Source organism: Palaemon carinicauda, chromosome 7 (assembly GCF_036898095.1).
Source record: "Palaemon carinicauda isolate YSFRI2023 chromosome 7, ASM3689809v2, whole genome shotgun sequence".
Taxonomy (NCBI): Eukaryota; Metazoa; Arthropoda; class Malacostraca; order Decapoda; family Palaemonidae; genus Palaemon; species Palaemon carinicauda.
Genome location: NC_090731.1, coordinates 168,612,813 through 168,620,684, shown reverse-complemented (window position 1 = coordinate 168,620,684; position 7,872 = coordinate 168,612,813).

Sequence of the window (7,872 nt, the reverse complement as noted above, 5' to 3'; positions counted from 1 at the left end):
GGAAATAAGGAAATAAATAAATGAAGAGAACAAATTAACAATAAATCATTCTAAAATAAGAAACAACGTCAAAACAGACATGTCATATAATAAACTATCAACAACATCAAAAACAAATATGTCATAAATAAACTATAAAAAGACTATGTCCGCCTGGTCAACAAAAAAGCATTTGCTCCAACTTTGAACTTTTGAAGTTCTACTGATTCAACTACCCGATTAGGAAGATCATTCCACAACTTGGTCACAGCTGGAATAAAACTTCTAGAGTACTGCGTAGTATTGAGCCTCGTGATGGAGAAGGCCTGGCTATTAGAATTAACTGCCTGCCTAGTATTACGAACAGGATAGAATTGTCCAGGGAGATCTGAATGTAAAGGATGGTCAGAGTTGTGAAAAATCTTATGCAACATACATAATGAACTAATTGAACGACGGTGCCAGAGATTAATATCTAGATCAGGAATAAGAAATTTAATAGACCGTAAGTTTCTGTCCAACAAATTAAGATGAGAATCAGCAGCTGAAAACCAGACAGGAGAACAATACTCAAAACAAGGTAGAATGAAAGAATTAAAACACTTCTTCAGAATAGATTGATCACCGAAAATCTTGAAAGACTTTCTCAATAAGCCTATTTTTTGTGAAATTGAAGAAGACACAGACCTTATATGTTTCTCAAAAGTAAATTTACTGTCGAGAATCACACCTAAAATTTTGAAAGAGTCATACATATTTAAAGAAACATTATCAATACTGAGATCCGGATGTTGAGGAACCACCGTCCTTGACCTACTTACAATCATACTTTGAGTTTTGTTAGGATTCAACTTCATACCCCATAATTTGCACCATGCACTAATTCTAGCTAAATCTCTATTAAGGGATTCACCAACCCTAGATCTACATTCAGGGGATGGAATTGATGCAAAGAGAGTAGCATCATCTGCATATGCAACAAGCTTGTTTTCTAGGCCAAACCACATCTTGAACGAATGAAGGACACTTAGGGATTGATGGTAGGACACTTGGGGATTTGGTGAAAATTTATCATGCAAATTAATTATATTTTTAAAAATCCTTTTATCAGTTATGATCATGTACCCCTATTACAGTACTGTATAGTCTGAAATTGCCTTATATAAAACAGGAATATAAACGGATTTTGAGCGAAGCGAAAAATCTATTTTTGGGTGAGATAGCCATGGCGTCCTGATGGAAGGTTCCTGTTTGGTAGCTTCCTTGGGTATAAGACTACTAAGATATTCCCAGAGAATTTAACCACAGGTTATCACAGAATTCTAACTTCTGGAGCGAGTATCTCAAAGGTTTCCCTTTAAGACATCGTAATACAACAGGGGACACGCATGTCTGGTCGTGCCACATAGCTATCTCCACCCCGAACAGAGTTAACGCTTCGGTGTGTAAGGGCTGAGAATAGCTGGGAGCCGTTCCACAGTTAATCTCACTCGTGGCTACTACTGATACTCGAGACGTAAACAAACGGACGCCATTGCTCTAATGACGTCACGAGCGTCTTTATCCTGGCGCCAGTTGCTGCCCATCACCATGATACAATTGTGTAGGGTGGGAACAAACTGACGAAGTAGTAGGGAGGGTCCATCAGGACGCCATGGCTATCTCACCCAAAAATAGATTTTTCGCTTCGCTCAAAATCCGTTTTTTTGGGCTCAAGCCATGGCGTCCTGATGGAAGAGTACCAGAGAATCAATGTATCGTGGTAGATTTTCCCCCCAGAGTTAAGTGCCTAGGCATTGACAAATAGCAAAGTAATCTTAGATAAGAACCATAGGAACGAAGTATCCTGCCCCCCATTGGTAGGAAGTTCCCATGGGCTATGCCGACGTCAAAGTGGTATTGAAGGACTATTCATCTTGACAGAAGAGCTTTTTAAAAGCTTAGAGATGAAGCAGAATGTTTGATATTTGTATAGGAACATTCTGAGTGGGTCAGTGGTGGTTGGGCACTGTGTGTAGGATTCATCTCCTGATTATCAGAAGTAAGTATTCGAGTAGGAACCTTACTGAGGCAAGGTGAATATAATTTAAGGATAGATATCTTAAATTCTTCATGACCATAAGAAAGGAGGAATAAATAAAACTATGACAGTATGTATTTCATAGTAAGTAGGAGCTGAAGGAGACGCATAAGTAATAAAATAGAAATTTTATTTCACAATGCAGAAATTAAATAATTTACAGCAAAAGTAAAGTTCATTTACAGTAATAATAATGTACATAGAAATAAAGGCTTGCTCTTGAATCTGAAAGGGAATTTCAGGATTAGTAGGTACTCGTTCTCGAGGAACGCAAGTCTTTAAATAACACATCATGCTCAAGGCATGCGGCACTTGTGTAACACTATGACATTTCACCTGGGATAAGAACAGTTATAAAAGCACTAAGTGTTTTTAGACATCACTATGAATCACTCGAGGGTCAACATAGGCACCCGAAGAGTTAGAGTCCCAAATAACTCACTGTTCTACGCAGAGTTAGGTGCAGGTTTCATAACACTACCTGCGGCTACCACAAAATGTTTGATTTCGTGCACTTGTTTCGCATAATGTTTAAAGAAAACTCGCGAGGACTTCCAGCCCGTAAAGTTTTTAAGGCTTTCAAAGTCCATGCTCTGAAAGAAGTTCAGAGAAGATGCCACTTTTCTAGGATCATGACCAGCGGGTGTACTGTTCGGATCCGCTCTGCGAATGAAGTAGGTGATTTTCGCTCTTAATTGTTTCAGTGACAGGTCGCTGCCCGATGTTTCTCCTTTGAAGAGTTGGCCTCCACCAAAGTTTGAAGTTCTGCGAAGATAGACCTTGAGGCTCTCTACTGGACATAGAGAGACATCCTCCTTCAGGGGGCATATTCTCCAAGGGCCCCATCTTTTGGTGGGTAATTCATTTTTGGCGAGAAACGTCGGATCAGGGGAGAGGGTCACTTCTCCTGAATCAGCAAACAGGATGTGTCCCTCTTCTCTTGATAATGCCACTATTTCGCTGACTCGAGCTCCCGAGGCGAGAGCAAATAAAAATATAACTTTCTGAGTCAGATCCTTGAGGGGGCATGAATCGTTGTCCAAGTTGGAGGCGAAATGGAGCACCTTGTCTAGTGACCAGGAGATCGGTTTCGGAGGGGGTGCTGGGCGGAGGCGAGCACATGCTTTCGGCAGTTTGTTAAAGATGTCGTTGGACAGATCAATTTGGAAAGCATATAGAATTGGTCTAGTCAAAGCCGATTTGCAGGTTGAAATCGTATTGGCTGCTAATCCTTGTCCATGAAGGTGAATGAAGAAGGACATACAGAAATCAATGGTGATTTCTTTAGGATTTTTTGCTTTAACAAAGGAGACCCATTTCCTCCAGGATGATTCATATTGCCGTCTCGTGGATTCGGTCTTGTATTCCTCTAGGAAGTCTAGACTTTTCTTCGAGATCCCAAACCTCTTCTTTGCGGCAAGGGAGAGAAAATCATGAGATGAAGGTCCTTGATTTTCGATGATGAAGCGAAGACAGTCGACTTCTGTACTTGTTGAGAGAGAACTGGGCCCGGGAGAGGGATCAGCTTGGGCTGCAGCTCCAGGACCAGGGGGTACCAGTTGCTCCGGGGCCACTTGGGAGCCACTAGGGCCGCTGTCCCTTTGAAGGTTCTCAGTTTGGAGAGGACTTTCAACAGAAGGTTGGTGGGAGGGAACAGGTATATCTTCGACCATCTGTTCCAGTCCAGTGACATGGCGTCCACCGCTTCTGCTTTGGGGTCCTCGTACGGGGCTACGTACAGAGGAAGTTGATTGTTGTCGCTCGTTGCAAAGAGATCTATCTGAAGTTCTGGGACTTGATGAGAGATGAAGGAGAATGATCTTGCGTCTAGAGACCATTCCGACTCTATCGGGTTTGTCCGAGATAGAGCATCCGCTGTCACGTTGCGGAATCCTTGTAGGTGAACTGCAGACAGGTGCCACTTCTTCTTCTCCGCCAGACGGAAGATTGGGAGAAGCACCTGATTTATCTGGGGCGATCTTGAGCCCTGGCGATTGAGACAACGAACTACCACCGAGTTGTCTAGGGTTAGACGGATGTGGATCGAGGGCGGCGGGGATAGCTTCTTCAGAGTAAGAAGGACCGCCATGGCCTCCAAGATGTTTATGTGGAACGTCTTGAATAGTGGAGACCAGGTCCCTTGAGCTTGTTTCAGGTGGGAGTGACCTCCCCAGCCCTCCAGTGAGGCATCCGTGTGGATGTTGAGTGATGGAGGAGGGTGTTGGAGAGGAATGGACCTTTTCAGGGCCATTGCTTCCGACCACGGCTTTAGGAGGCGTCGAAGTCTGTCTGGAAGCCGTCTCTTGAGGTCTCTTCGAGCGATGGATGCCGATCGTCTCCAGACTCCCGCGGCATCCTTTAGCTGTGCACGAAGCACTGGGTTTGTCACTGAGGCGAATTGTAGAGAGCCTAGAACTCGTTCCTGCTGTCGTCTTGAAATGCGTTTGGATTTCAGTAGTCGCTTGACAGACCCTGCTATTTCCTTCCTTTTCTTCTGGGGGATGGAAAGGCGGTGTGACTGAAGATTCCAGTGGATTCCCAGCCACTGAAACTTCTGAGCTGGAGAGAGGCGAGATTTCTTCTCGTTGATCTTGAATCCCAGGTGTTCTAGGTACTGGGTAACTTCGTCGCAAGACTTTGTACACTCTTCGGGCGATGGAGCCCAGACTAGCCAGTCGTCGAGGTAGGCCATCACCTGGACGTTTCTTAGGCGGAGCTGTTGTACTATGGCATCCGCCAGCTTTGTGAAGATCCGAGGGGCCACATTGAGGCCGAATGGCATGGCCCGGAAGGCGTAGCTTTTCCTTTGGAGTCGAAATCCTAGGTAGGAGGAAGCGTGATGGTTCATTGGAATGTGCCAATAGGCATCCGCCAGGTCTATAGAGACCGTGTAGGAACCTTGAGGCAGAAGGGTCCTTATTTGTTGAAGCGTCAGCATCTTGAATTTGTTGTTCTCTATGAACTTGTTGAGGGGGGATAAGTCCAGAATGACTCTGAGCTTGTCTGAGTCCTTCTTGGGAACGCAAAACAGTCTCCCTTGGAACCTGGTGGACTTTACCTTCCTTATCACCTTCTTGTTCAAGAGGTCTAGAACATATTCTTCCAGAATGGGGGTCAATTGTTGGAAGAACCGCTGGAAGATTGGGGGTGGATGCACCCAACTCCAGCCTAGACCGTTCTTGATGATGCTGTGTGCCCAAGGATCGAAGGTCCAACGATCCTGGAATTGGCGGAGTCTTCCTCCCACCGGAAGCACTTCATTGCTTCTGGTGTCCCGAGGACTTGTTGCCTCGGCCGCTAGCTCCCTTTCCTCCTCTACCTCTGGAGGGACGACGAGAGGCGTCTCTGCTTGCACCCCTGGACGAGCCTCTACCTCTGGCATGAAAGGTAGTGGTTGGCTGTTCAAAGGCAGGGGTGAAGACCGGTGACTGTGACAACACCGGTTGGGGGACCAATTGAAAGGTCTGTTGTGGTTGGGCAACCACTTGGGAGGTAGCGGGTCCCGGAAACTGACGTCTTTGTTGACGTTGCTGGGGTTTCGGTTTCTGAGGTTTCCTCTTAGGCTGAGGTCCATCGTCCTGAGAGGTTTTCCTTTTCCTGGACATGCCCCACTTGTGGAGAAGGTTCCTATTCTCCGTGGCGGCTCTGTCCGTTATTTCCTTGACAAGGTCCGAAGGAAACAGGTGCTTTCCCCAGATGTTGGAGGAAATCAGCCTCCGGGGTTCGTGTTTCACGGTGGCACCGACAAACACGAATTCACGACAGGCTCTACGAGCCTTTATGAAATGGTACAAGTCCTTCATTACCGTCAGTAAGTGGGATTTGGCCAGTACCATGTAGTGATCTGGTACTGCTGTGTCACAGGCCATAACTTCAAGTTGGACTTGATGAGAAAGAGACGCTGCAAGCCTCTCCTTCGTGTCTTGTTCCCGGCGAAGGAGGTGATCATTGAGCTTAGGGAGGTCTTCATTAAACTGACGTCCGGCAACGTCAGGATCAAGCCTACCCACAACGAAAGTATGTTGGACATCTTTCCATTGTCTAGTGTCAGGGGGCGTTACGATGGAGAAGGGTCTGCACTCCTCCAGTGCAGGGCAGGGTTTCCCTTCTTCCGCCGCCTTAAGGCATGCAGCCAAGGCCTTTTCCAAAAATGGAAGAATCGCAGTGTCGGGAGCGACATAAGTAGGATGCTTCTTGCTCAAGGCAGGAAGCTTAGAGCAGGTAAAGCCCCTGCTCTTAAATGCGGAGGCTAGCATAGCCTGGGCCTTAGCGAGATCGAACACTATCTCTTCCTTAGGTTCGGTCTCCTCCTTCGAGGCAGGTTCAGAACGAAGCCGGACGTAACAGTCCGGGTAGGCCTCGAAGCTTGGGAAGAATTCCACATCTTCCAACGGGACCGTGCCGATTTTGTCACTAACAAAGATCCTGCCGGTCGCAATAACCATATGCTCTGCATACCTCCATGGGTTGGCATGAGAGCAAGCTGGGAGATCCTTAACCGAGATCTTCTTCGGTTCTCTGGATCCAATCATAGACCTGATGGACTCCTGGTTCTCCTTCAGTCTGTCGTCCATGACAGCTCTAATCAGTCGGATCAGTTCTTGTGTAGAGGAAGAAGGATCCGGGGTCGAGGAGGTAGACGGAATGGACACATCCGTCGGTGTAGGAGTAGGCGGAGGGATGGACGAGGGAGTAGCTCCAATCTCCGACTCGGTGTATTCCACCTTGTCTTCGTCCTCTTCGGCTCCTTGAGCCATAAGCGTCTTCTCCGTGTCTTCCGAGACGTCAGAGATCTGTTCATCCTCTTCGGAATCTAGGCGACACTCGTGCATGGACTGAGCCATGACCACATCAGGTTCCACCGTAATTTGGACAGTTGGGATTGCTTCCTTTGGAACCACTGAATCAGGGGAGGCCTTAGGGAACAGCAGGGACCTCAGTTCTTCGGTGGCCAGGTACGGTCCAGTGGCATTCCTCTGAAAACCACGCACCCACTTGCGCAGTTTCTCACGAGCCACGTCTCTAACCTCCGCTGAGGGAGGGTTATGGAAGGCCTCAACTAGGTAGGCCTGGCAGACCGTACAATCCAGTGGATTCCAGAACTTCCAATCCCCTCTCTTGTCTGAGCAAGGGGCGTGAGTCCTGCACGCCGTATGTCCGTAAAACTGGGAGCGTTTCACGGCACAGTATGCGAAATCGCATTTCATCTGCTCCTCCTGTGGAAGAAAGAGAAAATGAGTATGGGGGAGTCATAGGAATGGCTCTTAAATTAAGTTAATATTAATCATTAATTTTAACTTATAAGGTGTGATGCATAGAGAGTGAAACAGTAAAGGAGAACACGCTCCATGCATCTCGCCCGGCTGGTTACCAAAGGCTTGGTCCTGGGATAATCCAAATGACCGAGATCATTGGATACAGTTTCCTAGGATTCCCATTATATTGGAACTCCATGGAAAGCCAAGGACAAGGTTGGGATCGAATTCATTCGGTTCCCAGATAAGAGCCAGAAGGTCTCATTAAGGGTAACTGCTTCTGGCAACCAGCCGTGCTAAGATGCACATAGCATGCTGGAAATAGAAGAATGCAAAGAGACAGCATGATCACTAATAGAGCAGTACTAGGTACTGATCTTAGAAGCAAAGCAGCTTATCTATTTGCCAGGTAGGGCTATCTTAGTCTTATGATAGCTACAGAGAGGGGGTGCAAGTATTCTTGACGCCTCCGGGGTATCCGGCAAGCCGCCGGCACGCCGGAGCCCGCTCCAGCATAGATTCTGGCATTAGAACAGACAATTTTCAAAAGTCAGTTAG